At 38.4% G+C, this 14,939-nt stretch overlaps 1 protein-coding gene and 1 pseudogene across 11 annotated transcripts in view; one reads left to right on the top strand and one right to left on the bottom strand.

Annotated features, from left to right (window-relative positions):
* The window catches only part of FUT8 (fucosyltransferase 8), a 456,741-nt gene that overhangs the window by 239,303 nt on the left and 202,499 nt on the right, over window positions 1–14,939 (top strand). For 2 of the 11 annotated variants that reach the window (XM_063651680.1, XM_063651681.1), the window contains exon 2: window positions 9,836–10,111. The exons of the other annotated variants lie outside the window; for them this stretch is intronic. The gene's annotated coding sequence lies outside the window, so the exon portion shown is untranslated. The remainder of the gene's footprint in view (window positions 1–9,835; window positions 10,112–14,939) is intronic. 11 annotated transcript variants of the gene reach the window in all.
* Window positions 335–1,087, bottom strand: LOC129012351 (eukaryotic translation initiation factor 1A, X-chromosomal-like; annotated as a pseudogene).

Consider the following 14,939-nt stretch of genomic DNA (forward strand, 5'->3'; position numbering starts at 1 on the left):
CCCACGTGAAGCGATGCCTCACCCTGCTTCAGCTCACGCTTGGTGGGCTGCACCCACTGTCCTGCACCCACTGTCCGACAAGCCCCAGTGAGATGAACCCAGTACCTCAGTTGGAAATGCAGAAATCACCTGTCTTCTGCGTAGCTCAGGCTGGGAGCTCTAGACTGGAGCTGCTCCTATTCGGCCATCTTGGAACCACCGAGGATCAAGATAAAATTGATAAGATACATAGAAGACGGGTTAACTTTCTGTATGACAATGAAGCCATATAACTTAAGGGAACTGAAGTTATATGGCTTCACTGGAAACTTGGATGTAAATCTTTGAATGTAATTTAGATATCATCAAGATCTTTATCATCATCTTGAATATCATAAGATACTGGATTTTATCATCTGTAGGACCAAGTATATTGGTTTTATTGATTTTAGCAGATTCTAGAAACTTGCCATATGCCTTTAGACTTCTAGCTTCATGTGCATTGTATTTTAAAATAACATCAGATTTGTTATCCTGATCAGTCTCACAGACCAACCAGTATAGTGTCTGAGGTATTTATTCACCTCTTTTTTCTCAATTTTCCTCTCATATGACATAACCTCTTTACACCATCAAAGCACATTGATTCTAATCATCTGTTTCCCTTCATTTTGATTACCTACTCTTGTCTATCCCCTTTATATGCCAACTCTCCTTTTTAGGGTTCTTATTTTTACTCCTGCATCTATTTTTCTTTTTCTTTTTCTTTTTTTTTTGTTTTTGACACAGAATTTTACTCTTGTTGCCCAGGCTGGAGTGCAATGGCACAATTTTGGTTCACTGCAACCTCCGCCTCATGGGTTCAAGCGATTCTCCTGCCTCACCCTCTGGAGGAGCTGGGATTACAGGCGCATGCCACCACGCCCTGCTAATATTTTGTATTTTTAGTAGAGACGAGGTTTCACCATGTTAGTCAGGCTGGTTTCGAACTGCCGACTTCAGGTGTTCCATCTGTCTTGGCCTTCTAAAGTGCTGGGATTACAGGCGTGAGCCACCACTCCCGGCCTCCTGTATCTGTTTTTACTTCCCTTACCTTACTCTTGGGCATGGCAGCAATGGCAGCCTTACAGTGTCCTGGGCTCCTCTCTGGTGGTTATGTTGGCTGTGGTGGCTGCTATTTTGAGGGGTGTGCATGAATATGTAGTCCCAGGAGGCTTGGTCACCTAGGGGGGATGTTTTACAACCAAGGTCTTTAGAGGTATGCTCAGTGGCAGCAAATCTTTTAACTTCTTTTTTCATCTTTTGTTTTTTATGCTAATGTTTTTAAGGTTTTCTAGGACAGTCTAGAGTAACATTTACTCTTGTGCATTCTTACCCTCATTTCTAAGATGGACCTCTATTGAGTGACTCTCTGTTGAATGTCCCAAGGATTCATTGAGGACTCTGTCTTGCTTGTGAGAACTTAAATGATTCCTGGCCCTTTGTGAGCTCTGGAAATTACTCAGCGCTAACTACGTCACAATTTTTCTTTCCTGGAAATTGTTTTTGCTCTATATCATTGGTTTTCACCCTATGCACATGTAGATTAGTATTGATATTCAGGTAATTTAAGGAGATCCTTTTTTTAAAGAAAATAGGTCTTTCTGTAACTGTCTAACTTCAGGAACTTTTCCCCAAAATTCTTGTTGTTTTGGCCTTTCTGTATTATGACCTCTTGTGTTTTTTAACTCAGCAATGGCACTAGATTCTATGTAGGAGGTTTCACCTCCTACATACTACAGTCCCAAAAGTGCTTTCAGAAAGAAATCCCAGGCAATTATAGGGCTCACCTTTTTGTTTGTTTCCCTTATTTCAGAAATCAGTTTTGAGCTGACTTTCAATGTCATATCATCAGTTGTGCAAAGTCATATACATTGTTTGTCCAATTTTCTAGTTGTTTACATTTGGAGGGTAATTCTGGATCCTATTACTGCTGCATGGGTGAAGGTAGAGGTCTCTTAATACTTTTAAAATTGAGAAAATCCTTAGGAAATGATATGTCTCACCCATTTCAAAGTGAGTTCAAATGCTATTATATGTAAAATTTCATTTTTAAATGTCGTTTAAATTAATTTTAGTAACAACATTTGTGTTATTCTTTCATACATAACTGTTAAGTAAAGCCTGCTTTGGCTGCTTTTCATCAAATATTAGTTACCAGTCAACTGATGCGTTAAATTAAAGTTGATATAATGCTAATGATTTATAAGAGTTGAATCTTTTTGGTACTTTAATGCCCCATTGATGATCACTGCCTGTTTTATGGTGCTCTTGCGTGTATGCTCTTATGTTCTCTCTCTCTCTCTCCCTCTCTCCCCCTCTCTCCCTCTCTCCATCTTTCCCCAGAATTTGATGTAACAACACCAAAAACCCCATGACTCTTAGTATGGGAACTTTTTACCAGTAAAAAAAATTGGTCTTAAATTCTATCTGTTGAGATATAGTAAAATATGGTGTAAGTTTACTACTTCTTACTCTTTCAAATTCCTTCGAGTAGCTTAAAAGCATTGGAAATTGTAAGCAGAATGCAGATGTAAATTGGTGGGAAGTAATTGAGAATGTCTCATTAAATATGACATTAAAAAGACGTTTAAAAATTTTTTTTGAAAGAATATGAGGTACTCATGAAAGATTTAAATTAATGGCTCTTATGCTTGTGATTGACTCATTTGGTGACATTAGCTTCATTCTTTATTATTTAGTGCTTACAATATTTGAGTTCCTGTACTAGGTGTGAAGTGTACCATATCTGATTATTATATGTCTATGCTATTCTTAGAAGAGGAACTTGAAAATCTTAGGGGAGTGTTTGAAGATGAGCCAGTTAATTAGCATTGTGATTTATGTGTTGTGTGCCCAGGGCATCGGAATTGTACACTGTGAGTCTTAAAAAAAATTGAGGAAATGTATAGCCATAATTTGGATACCTCTGAAGAGATGAGGGTCAGGGTTGTAATTTTAGGTGAGAAAACTACAGATGCATTAATTCTGACAAATGGCCACAAAATTTGATTTCATTACCTTTTACTATTTTTAAACTATTAGTTTAGGTTCAGAGGTATCTGTACAGGTTTGTTATATACGTAAACTTGTGTTATGGGTGGTTTGACGTACAGATTATTTCATCACCCAGGTACTAAGTCTAGTGCCCAGTAGTTATGTTTTCTGTTCCTCTCCCTGCTTCCATTCTCCACCCTCTGGTAGGCTCCAGTGTCTATTGTTCCTTTCATTGTGTTTATGTGTTCTCATCATTTAGCTCCCACTTACAAGTGAGAACATGTGGTATTTGGTTTTCTGTTCCTGCATTAGTTTGCTAAGGATAATGGCCTCTAGTTCTATCCATGTTACTGCAAAATACTTGATCTCATTTTTTTTTATGACTGCATAGTGTTCTGTCGTGTATATGTACCACATTTTCTTTATCCAGTCTACCCTTGATAGGCATTCAGGTTGATTTCATGTCTTTGCTATTGCGAATAGTGCTTCAGTGAACATATGCATGCATGTGTCTTTATGATAGAATGATTTATATTCTTTTGGTTATATACCCAGTAATGGGATTCCTGGATCGAATGGTAGTTCGATTTTTAGCTCTTTGAGAAATGGCCACACTGCTTTCCACAATGGTTGAACTAATTTTACACTCCCATCAACAGTGTATAAGCATTCTCTTTTCTCTGCAACCTTGCTAGCATCTGATTTTTTTTTACTTTTTAATAATAGCCATTCTGATTAGTGTGAGATGGTATATCATTGTGGTTTTGATTTGCATTTCTTTAATGATTAGTGATGTTGAGTGTTGATCAATGTTGGGCTTTTTTTCATACACTTGTTGGCTGTATATATGTCTTCTTTGGAAAAGTGATCACATCCTTTACTCACTTTTTAATGTGTTTATTTTTTTCTTGTGAATTTGCTTAAGTTCCTTATAGATGTTGGAAATTAGACCTTTGTCAGATGCATAGACCTTTACAGTTGCAAAATTTTCTGTCATTCTGTAGGTTGTTTGTTTTCTCTGTCGATAGTTTCTTTTGCTGTAGAGAAGCTCTTTAGTTTAATGAGATCCCATTTGTCAGTTTTTGCTTTTGTTGCAGTTGCTTTTGGTGTCTTTGTCATGAAATGTTTCCCAGGTCCTATGTTCAGAATGGTATTGCCTACGTTGTATTCCAGGCTTTTTCATAGTTTTGGGTTTTAAGTCTTTAATCTGTCTTGAGTTGATTTTTGTATATAGTATAAGAATGTGTCCAGTTTCAATCTTCTGCATATGGCTAGCCGGTTATCCCAGCATCATTTTATTGAATAGGAAATCCTTTCTCCATTGCTTGTTTTCGTAGGCTTTGTTGAAGATCAGATGGCTGTAGATATGCAGTCTTATTTTGGGCTCTCTGTTCTGTTCCATTGGTCTGTGTGTCTGTGTTTTTGTTTTTGTTTTGTTCGTTTACCAGTACCATTCTGTTTTGGTTACTATAGTCGTATAATATAGTTTGAAGTTGGGTAGCATGATGCCTCCTGCATTGGTCTTTTTGCTTAAGATTACCTTGGCTATTTGGGCTCTTTTTTTTGATTTCATATGAATTTTAAAATAGTTTCTCTAATTCTGTAAAATGTCATTCATAGTTTGATAGGAATAGTATTGAATTTGTAAATTGCTCTGGGCACTATGGCAATTTTAATTTTAACGACATTGGTTTTTCCTTTCCACGATCATGGAGTGTTTTCCCATTTGTGTCATCTCTTGATTTCTTTGAGCAGTGTTTTGTAATTCTCATTGTAAAGATCTTTCACCTCTGTGGTTAGCAGTATTCCTAGGTATTTTATTCTTTTTGTGGCAGTTGTGAATGGGACTGTTTTCCTAATTTGGCTCTTGGCTTGGCTGTTGTTGCTATATAGGAATGCTAGTGATTTTTGTACATTTAATTTGTATCGTGAAACTTTGCTTAAGCTGTTCATTAGCTTAAGGTGCTTTTGGGCAGAGACATTGGGGTTTTGTAGGTATAGAATCATGTCATCTCCAAACAGTGATAGTTTGACTTATGCCCTTTATTTTTTTTCTCTTGCCTGATTGCTCTTGAAAGGACTTCTAGTACTATGTTGAATAGTAATTGGTGAGAGAGGGCATCTTTGTCTTGTGCCAGTGTTCAGGGGGAGTGCTTCCAGCTTTTGCCCATTCAGTGTGATGTTGGCTGTGGGTTTGTCGTAAATGGCTTTTATTATTTTGATGTATGTTCCTTCAGTACCTAGTTCGTTGAAAGTTTTTAACATGAAAGGATGATGACTTTTGCCGAAAGTCTTTTCTGTATGTATTGAGATGATCATGTGGTTTTTGTCTTTAGTTATAGTTGTGTGATGAATCATACTTATTGATTTGCGTAAGTTGAACCAACCTTGCATCCCAGGGATAAGCCCTACTTGATCATGGTGAATTAGCTTTTTGATATGCTGCTGGATTTGTTTCGCTGGTATTTTGTTGAGGATTTTTGCATCAGTGTTCATCAAGGATATTGACTTGAAGTTTTCTTCTCTTTTTTTTCCTTGAGAAACAAAGGTCCTTTTTTTTTTTTCTTTGTTTTTTGAGCCAGGGTCTCACTTTGTCACCCAGCCTGGAGTACAGTGTGCAAACATAGCTCACTGCAGCCTTAACCTCCCAGACTCAAGTGATCCTCCCACTTCAACCTCATGAATAGCTGAGACTATAGGCATGTGCTGTCATGCCTGGCTAATTTTCATTTTATTTTATTTTATTTTTAAAGATTGAGTTTCACCATGTCACCCAGGCTGGAGTTCTCTTTCTTTGTTTTATGTCTTCCAAGTTTTAGTATCATCATGATGCTGGCCTCATAGAATCATTTAGGGAGGATTCCCTTACCCTCAATTTTTTTGTAATAGTTTTAGTATGGTACTAGCTCTTCTTTGTACATCTGGTAGAATTAGGCTGTTAATCTGTCTGGTTCAGGGCTTTTTTTTTTTTTTTTTTTTTTTGAGTTGATAGGCTATTTATTACTGATTAAATTTTGGGGCTCATTATTAGTCTGTTCAGGGATTCAGTTTCTTCCTGGTTCAGTCATGAGAGGGTGTATGTGTTCAGGAATTTATCTATTTTTTTCTAGACTTTCTAGTTTTTGTACCTAAAGGTGTTCATAATAGTCTGGTTATTTGTATTTCTGTCCAAGCTGTAATAATATCCCCCTTTGCTGTTTTTGGTTGTGTTTATTTGGATCTTCTCTTTTTTTCTTTATTAGTCTAGCTAGTGGTCTATGAATCTTGTTAATTTTTTCAAAAAACAAACTCCTGACTTCATTGATCTTTTGAATGATTTTTTTTGTGTGTGTTTCAGTCTCCTTCAGTTCAGCTCTGATTTTGGTTATTTCTTGTCTTCTGCTAGCTTTAGGATTGATTTGCTCTTGCATCTCTAGTTCTTTTAGTTGTGATATTAGGTTGTTAAATTGAGATCTAATATATATGTATATATGTTATATATACATATGTATATAAATGTTATTATTTTATTTTATTTTTTTTGAGACAGTCTCGCTCTGTTGCCCAGGCTGGAATGCTGTGGCATGATCTTGGCCCACTGCAGCCTCTGCCTCCCAGGTTCAAGCGATTCTCATGCCTCAGCATCATGAGTAGCTAGGATTACTGACGTACACCACGATGCCCAGCCAATTTCTTATATTTTTAGTAGAGACGGGGTTTCACAATGTTGGCCAGTCTGATCTCAAACTCCTGGCCTCAAGTGATCTGCCTGCCTTGGCCTCCCAAAGTGCTGGGATTACAGGTGTGAGGCACTGTGCCCAGCTCTTTCTAACTTTTTGATGAGGGTGTTTAGTGCTATACATTTCTCCCATAACACTGCCTTAGCTGTGTCCCAGAGATGCTGGGTATGTTGTATCTTTGTTCTCACTAATGTTAAAGAACTTCTTTGATTTTTGCCTTACTCAGAAGTCATTCAGGAGCAGGTTGTTTTATTTCCATGTAATTATATGGTTGTGAGTGATTTTCTTAGTCCCAACTTCTATTTTTATTATGCTGTGTTCCGAGAGAGTAGTTGGTATGATTTCGGCTCTTTTGCATTTGCTGAGAATTGTTTTTTGTCTGACTTTGTGGTCAGTTTTAGAGCATGTGCCATGTGCAGATGAGAAGAATGTATATTCTTTTGTTTTGGGGTAGAGTTCTATAGATGTCTGTCAGATCCATTTGGATCTATTTGGCCCAGTGTTGAGTTCAGTTCCTAAATATCTTTGTTAATTTTTTATCTCAGTGATCTGTCTAATACTGTTGGTGAGGTGTTGAAGACTCCCACTGTTATTGTGTGGGAGTCTAAGTCTCTTTGAAGGTCCTAGGAACTTGATTTATGAATCTGGATACTCCTGTGTTGGGTGCATATATATTTAGGATAGTTAGGTCTTTTTGTTGAATTAAACCCTTTACCATTATGTCATGCCCTTTTTTGTCTGTTTCGATCTTTGTTGGCTTAAAATCTGTTTTTTTCTGCTTTCCATTTGCTTGGTAGATTTTTCTCCATCTCTTTATTTTTTAGCCTACGGGTGTCATTGCACGTGAGATGTGTCTCTTGAAGACAGCATACCATTGAGTTGTGCTTCTTTATTTAGCTTGCCATTCTGTGCCTTTCAATTGGGGCATTTAGACCATTTACGTTCAAGGTTAGTATTGATATGTGTGGATTTGATCTTGTTATTGTGTTGTTAGCTGTTTATTATACCTACTTGTTTGTGTGGTTGCTTTATAGTGTCACTTGGTCTGTGTACTTCAGTGTGCTTTTGTAGTGGTTGCTAATGGTCTTTCCTTTCCATATTTAGTGCTTCTCTAAGGGGCTCTTGTAAGGCAGGTCTGATGGTAATGAATTCCCTCAGCATTTGCTTGTCTGAAAAGGATCTTATTTCTCCTTCACTTATGAAGTTTAGTTTGGCCAGTTATGAAGTTCTTGGTTAGAATATCATTTCTTCAAGAATATTGAATATAGACCCCCAATCTCTTCTGACTTACGGGGTTTCTTCTGAGAGGTCTGCTGTTAGTCTGTTGGGCTTCCTTTTGTAGGTGGCCTGTTCTATCTCTCTAGCTGCCTTTAACATGTTTTCTTTCATTTCAGCCTCATAGAATCTGATGATTATGTATCTTGGGCATAATCTTCTTGTAAAGTATTTTGCAGGGGTTCTCTGCATTTCCTGTGAATGTTGGCCTCTCTCTATAGGTTCAAAAAGGTTCTCATGGATAATATCCTGAAAGGTGTTTTCCAGGTTGCTTCCAGTCTCCCCATTTCTTTCAAGGATGCCAATGAGTTGTAGATTTGGTCTCTTTACATAATCCCATATTTCCTGGAGGTTTTGCTATTCCTTTTTGTTCTTCTTCATTTTCTTCTTCTTCTTCTTTTTTTCCTGTCTTATTTCAGAAAGCCAGTCTTCAAGTTCTATGATTTTTTTCCTCAGCTTGGTCTGTTTTGCTAATACTTGAGATTCTTATAGAGGGTTTTTCAGCTCTATCAGATCAGTTATGTTTTTTTCTGTACTGGCTATTTTGTCTTTCAGCTCTTGTATCATTTTATTGTGCTTCTTAGCTTGCTTAGATTGGCTTTTAGTGTTCTCCTGAATCTTGATGCTCTTTTTTCTTATCCATATTCTGAATTTTATTTCTGTTGTTTCAGCCATGTCGGCCCAGTTAAGAACCCTTGCTGGAGAACTAGTGTAGTCATTGGGAGGAAAGAAGACACTCTGGTTTTTTGAGTTGTTGGAGTTTTTATTATTATTACTATTATTATTATTATTATTATTTATTTTTTATTTTTTTTGACGGAGTCTTGCTCTGTTGCCCAGGATGGAGTGCAGTGGCGTGATCTCAGCTCACTGTAAGCTCCGCCTCCCAGGTTCATGCCGTTCTCCTGCCTCAGCCTCCTGAGTAGCTGGGACTATAGGCACCTGCCACCACACCCGGCTAATTTTTTGTATTTTTAGTAGAGACTGGGTTTCGCTGTGTTAGCCAGGATGGTCTTGATCTCCTGATCTCGTGATCCACCCACCTTGGCCTCCCAAACTGCTGGAATTACAGGCATGAGCCACTGCGCCTGGCCGAGTTGTTGGAGTTCTTGTGCTGGTTCTTTCTCATGTTTGTGGGCTAATGTTTCTTCAATCTTTGAAGTTGCCGTCATAAGAATGGGTGTTTTTTCTTTTATCCTGTTTGACAACCTTGGGGCTTTGATTGTGGTGTAACATGGGTTCTGTGAACTGTTGTGCTGGAGTGGCCGAGGTGCCCTCGGACTGCTAGTCACAACACTCTGATAGGTGGTGCCAGCCAAAGCACTTCATAGGGTGATGGCAGCGGGACCTATCCTTGTTCACATGTGCCAGCGGCAGTGGCAGTGGCAATGTGGCGGGGTGCATGTTCATTGGCTGTAGCAGGGTGTTAGTGGGTGCTGGCCTCCCTGCAGGCATTCGGAGCAGTGAGTTCAGGTCTGACTCTTTAGTCCCCTAGGGCCAAAGTCTCCTATGGGAGCAAGTCGAGCCTAGTGGGTTAGGTGTCCCTGGCTGTGCTCCACTACAGATGCTCCCACACCAAACCCTCTGGGCTCTATCCTTACCACTTCTCGAAGCAGCTTTCCCTGCCAACTCAAGTGTCCGTGGTGGTTAAGGGGTCTCCTTCTGCGGGGATTCCAGAGGCCTGTGGCGAGAGTGGGTTGCTTCTTGCCTGTTCAACTCACCCCCTCTGCTGGAGCTGTTGGGGACCAATAATGAGCCTTAGTGTGCGGTAGCCCCTGAAGAGTTTCCAGCTTCCTCTCTCTTCAGATCAGCCCCTGTTCTTTCAGTGCCTTCCCTCTGAAGATCTGCTAGAAGTGTGTCAGTCTCCCTGATGTCCTGGTCCCTCAGTTGGAGAGGTTCCTCCTGGCTGCATCTAGTCGACCATGTATGGCTCCTGGAGCTGAGGACACGAAGCAGTGAATACAGGACCCCAAGCTCTGGCTGGAGTGAGACAAAGACCCCACCATATCCCTGAAAGTCGCTACTGATACCTTTAAAAATTGCTGCTTCTAGGCCGGGAATGGTGGCTGACGCCTGTAATCCCAGTACTTTCGGTGGCCGAGGTAGGTGGATTGCCTGAGGTCAGGAGTTCGAGACCAGCCTGGCCAACATGATGAAACCCTGTCTCTACTAAAAATACAAAAGTTAACTGGGTGTGGTGGCATGCACCTGTAATCCCAGCTACTCAGGAGGCTGAGGCAGGAGAATCGCTTGAACCCTGGAGGCGGAGGTTGGCAGTGAGCTGAGATCGCGCCGTTGCACTCCAGCTTGGGTGACAGAGCAAGACTCTGTCTCAAAAAACAAAACAAAACAAACACAAAAAAATTGCTGCTTCTAGATAAATCCATTGAGTTTGGTGTAGCAAAAAATTGTTCCCCTTTAATTTTCTGCTGGCTGATATAAAATGAAGACATTTAATTATTCAAGATCTTTTAGATATTAACTGTTATTCACTTGTGAGAAAACTCACATTGATGCATGGTAGTCACTACATACATTTGCCAAAACTGCTTTTGTTTTTGTTCTATTATGGCTAAAAGAGATGGGTCTACCTGTAGTGTAACCTAGGCAATATGGATGTACACTGTATTTCATCGTCCTAAATTGCTTACCATTGAAATTCATAGATTATGTTTGTTACTCTGGTAGTGTGTTCCCTTGTAACTCTGCCCCTGAAGAGTAATAATCCCTTGGTCAGCCATACCGTGTTTCTTTGATTCATTTGAAGTTGAGAACAAGGGCTTCATCATTAAATAAATCTTTGCTCTTCCTGGTTTTGTGATCTTAGGCAAATTAATTAACCTTTTGTGTTTTACCTGATATTAGCGTAGTTTAGTAGTTGAGTGGACTCTAGAGCTAGCTTGTAGGTATTTGAATCCTGGCTCTACTACTTAAAAGTATGTACGACTCTGGGCAAGTTAATAAATTTTCTGCTTCTTCTTTCTTATCTGTAAATTAAGGATAATATGGGAACTTATTTATGTACTAATAGAGATAATAGAGAATGTTTATTGAGTGTTTACTATGTGCCAGATTTAAACCTGGGTAAAAATAACGTAATAGGGTTGTTGTGAGGCCTGAATGAATAAAATAAGTAAAACACTTTGTACAGGTTCTTAGTACATTTTCAGCCAATTATGTATAAAATGGGGTTGTGATAATTATAATGAATCATATATGTCTGTGGAATAAGTATGGATCCAATATTTGTGGCAGAAAAAGACCACACTGTGTAACTCCATTGATTGGCTAATTGGTGGAGACACACAGAATGAGTCCCAACATTCTGTTAGGTGATTTGTATAAAACATATTAACTTTTCTCTCCCAGATCATGCACAAGATGTGGTAGATCCAAGAATCCTATCCAATGATACTTCAAAATTGTGACCTTAGTATACCTGTTGTGTTAAAAGTATTGTTTAGAATTGGCCACACTCCACAGATGGCCAGGGAAGTAAAAGAAATTATTGGCGATAGCTTTGACACCAGCTGTATTATATTAAAGATATGATATAAAACTTTTCTCAACATCAATAGTGATTCTGAAGCTGTCAGAAATAGATAGGGAGTCATGATTTCCCTAAAGTTCATTTTGCCTTTCCTCTGTAGTAATAGAACCCTGATTTTTGTTTGTTTGTTTTAACTGGGTACGTTGATGCCTAGAAGAAAAGACTGTATTTCCCAGCCATGTGATTAAATTCTGGCAAAAAAGAGATGAAAGCGGAAGTATTATGTGTGTACTTCTAAAAGGCACTGGCTCAGCTGGGAAGGCATCCCTTTTTATCATTCAGTTTTGTTCCACTTTATTGAAAGTGTGATAACTGGAGCATTAACAATCATTTTATACCATGAGGCAATCTTGAAGATGGAAGCCAGGCATCTAGAGTGGTGGAAGAGAAAGCTAGAAGCTGGGGTCCCTGAGGACTTTGTGCAACCATCATCTCTACATCACCTATCTCCAGACTTCTTTTACAAAAGAAAAAAACAAATCTCAATATTGCTTAAGCTATTGCTATGTTGAGATACTCTGTAATGTTCAGAATTGTATCCCTATACCAAGAGGAAGAAGTGTAAATAATGAAACACTGTTGAGATGTAATGGTTTATGTACACAGGAGCATGTGTTGTGTATGGAGAGCTGGAGAGTAGCATAAATAACTAACGAAGTGAGAAGATTGTAGATCTACTTTAATCATGCTAGTGAAACTGGAAAATTGTATTAAAGGAAAATGTGAAACTTTGGAAAAAAGGAAATATGTAATAACTCGATGACATTTGTACAACTAGTTATCAGGTCACATTTTGATGGATATTAGGGATGGTTAAGAAAGCTAGGGGGCACAGATCACTCTGGTCTTTGGAATATAGATTAATGGTTTTTCATATGATTCTTTGTTATGCCATTGTTAAATGAAGTATTTATAACCTTATTTTTTTCTGGTAAATCATATTTTATTAATGATACCTCAAATGTCTTATCTCAAAATGTTGGATTGGTAAATTTGAAAAAAATGTTAGAAAACATTAGCTATTTCCTGAGGGAGAGGTTGAGCCTTTACAACAAATGTTGATATTCTTTTACTTGTTAATATAAAGATGCGTAATTGTCAGGGTTCTCTAGAGAAACAGTACCAATAGGATATAAATAAATAGATACATAAGAGGAGATTTATCATGGGATTATAGTCATTCAAGATGTCCTACCATATGCCATCTGCAAGCTGGAGAACAGGAAAGCCAGTGGTGTGAATTAGTCCAAGCTCAAAGGCCAGAAAACCAGGGGAACCCAAGGTCTAAGTCTCAGTTCAAGGTGGAAGGCTTTCGGAGGGGATTGCTGCTGCTGGATAAGTCTTGGAGTCTGAAGGCCCAACAATTAGTAGCTCTGATATTTGAGAGCAGGAGGTGAAAGTACCAGCTCAAGAAGAGAGTAAGAATACACCCATCCTCAACCTTTTTGTTCAATTCATGTGGTCCTCAAAGGACTGAATGATGCCTGCTCACATTGGTGAGGGCACATGTTCTTTACTCAGTCTACTGATTCAAATGCTAATCTCTTTTGGGAACACCCTCACTGACACAGCCAGAAATAATGTTTTACCAGTGATCTGGGTATCCCTTAACCCAGTCACATTGACATAAAAAATTAACCATTATAAGATATTTTGGTTTTCATTCACAAATCATAAAAAATATTTGTGGTTTTCACTCACAAATATAAAAATAATTGTGGTGTTGCCTGTCCTTATGTTAAAAGTATACATAGAGGAGATTTTCTAGTTTTCTCTTGCAATTCTTAAAGTCAGCATGTTCTTAATAATAGAAAAAAGCTGCCATTGATTCTGGTTCTGCTACTTACTGGCTTTATGACCTTTGGGAAGTTATTTAAATTCAGCGTACCTTAATTTTCTTCACTGTAAAATGGGGATAATAGTACCTACCTACGTCGTAAGGGTATTGAGAGGATTAAATATTATGATATCTGTGAAGCAGTTAGAAAAGGGCCTTGCATTCAGGAAACGCTATATAAATGTAATCGTTATTATTATACTTAATGAGAGACCAGCATAATAGGAATTATTACAGTCATTTTAAAGACAAAGTAATGCAGGTTCAGAGATGTCCTGCTTGATTCTTTAGTGTCCCATTTCTATATTAGCGGTGCCAAGACTTAGACCTTGTTCTGTCTAACCTTAGAGCCTGTACTTTCCAAGATCTTATACCATCATCCAACATTATCAGATCCCTCTGTGTCCTAACTGTTCAACTAACATGTGTATTTGTCTTTAGTGTATCAAACTGAGCCATAGTATCCCACAATGGTTGTACCATAGTTTATTTGTTTCCCTTATTTTGTGAGATATATACTCTATGCCACTAATCTGGCCTATGTGTTAGTGAATTGAATACCAGCCAGTGATACCATTATGATATTCTTCATACATGCAGTAGTAAAGATTAGCCTTTAAAGGGCTTTCATGTCTCTTGTATGAAGAGTGCATGTTTACTGCACTTTTGAATCTCTACTATTCTGTAGAAACAGTTTTGAATGTGTTTGAATTTGCACCTTTGAATCTATTGTTCTTTAGAAACTGTTCTCTGGAAAGATTGTTAATGTTTATTCATTATTTGTGTTGTATATGACTAGGAAGTTTTTATTTTTTTGAGACGGAGTTTTGCTCTTGTTGCCCAGACTGGAGTGCAATGGCGCGATATCGGCTCACCGCAACCTCTGCTTCCTGGGTTCAAGCGATTATCCAGCCTCAGCCTCCTGAGTAGCTGGGATTACAGGCATGCGCCACCATGCCTGGCTAATTTTGTATTTTTAGTAGAGATGGGGTTTCACCATGTTGGTCAGGCTGGTCTTGAACTCCTGACCTCAGGTGATCTGCCCACCTCAGCCTCATAAAGTGCTGGGATTACAGGCGTGAGCCACCGCGCCCGGCCATGACTAGGAATTTTGTTTGCAATCCATTTATCTCTCCTTATAACTATTAAATGTTGTGTTTAAGGACCCTGCAGCTTATCAAGAGTTGACTTGAATGCAAGTTATTTCTTCGAAATTACGTTTGGACCTATTTCTGAACATCTGCTTTTGACGTTTTATGCACGTAAATATAAATGAGTAAACATATGAAAATGACTTTGAATCTTAGTTCTGATTCTTCTAAGGCCTGATTTAATTTTTATTTTGCTTAGGATTTTGAGTATAGGTATTAAATAAATATACATTTGGATAATATGTATGGGCTTATTCAACAAATACTAATAAAGAGCTTGCTCTGTTTTAGGTGCTATGTATACTTTTAGCTCTCGCTCTACTGATACATACCTTTTAGTGTAGGAAATAGATAAATAAGCCAATTTGTGTTATAATAGAGAATAATGGAGG

Source organism: Pongo pygmaeus, chromosome 15 (assembly GCF_028885625.2).
Source record: "Pongo pygmaeus isolate AG05252 chromosome 15, NHGRI_mPonPyg2-v2.0_pri, whole genome shotgun sequence".
Classification (NCBI taxonomy): Eukaryota; Metazoa; Chordata; class Mammalia; order Primates; family Hominidae; genus Pongo; species Pongo pygmaeus.